Source organism: Echinops telfairi, unplaced genomic scaffold, assembly GCF_000313985.2.
Source record: "Echinops telfairi isolate 266 unplaced genomic scaffold, ASM31398v2 ScPeMD7_11;HRSCAF=52, whole genome shotgun sequence".
NCBI classification, from domain to species: Eukaryota; Metazoa; Chordata; class Mammalia; order Afrosoricida; family Tenrecidae; genus Echinops; species Echinops telfairi.
The window spans coordinates 607,794-608,356 of record NW_022103908.1 but is presented as its reverse complement, the minus strand read 5'-3'; positions in this window follow the sequence as shown (position 1 = coordinate 608,356).

The window sequence follows — 563 nt, the reverse complement described above, 5'->3', positions numbered from 1 at the left end:
AACTAACTAAAAGGCTGTCATTTTGAATTCACCCACATGGGGTCCTTATGTGTTGGAATTGCCTTGCCAGCAGCGAGTTTTTATAGGTGCCCTGGCAGGGAGTGGGTTAGCAGTTCGAAACCACCAGCCGCTCCGCAGGACAAAGATGAGGCTCTCTACTCCTGTAAGGACTTACAGTCTCAGACGCCCACAGGAGCAATTCTATTCTGTCCTCTTGAGTCAGGATGGCAGGGAGTTCAGGTTTTTAATCGGTGCCTTGGGCGGGGGCGGGGGTGATGGTGGTGGTAATCCTGTCCATCTGCCTGTGGAATGGCACAGCCTTGTCCCTGGTCTACTTCCCATGCATGGAGTCGCTAAGTCGGAGTTAACTCCACAGCAGCTTCTTTGCTTCGTTCCTCTTAGAGTACAAAGACGAGTAGTACTCCGTTCCTGCTTCCGAAGGGGTCACGGATGTAGTGACAGATGCAATCACAGGAGACGTGGTGCCGTAGACACACGCATACACACGCACACACAGCCCTCTGTCAGGACCCAGACACACACACACACACACACACACACAC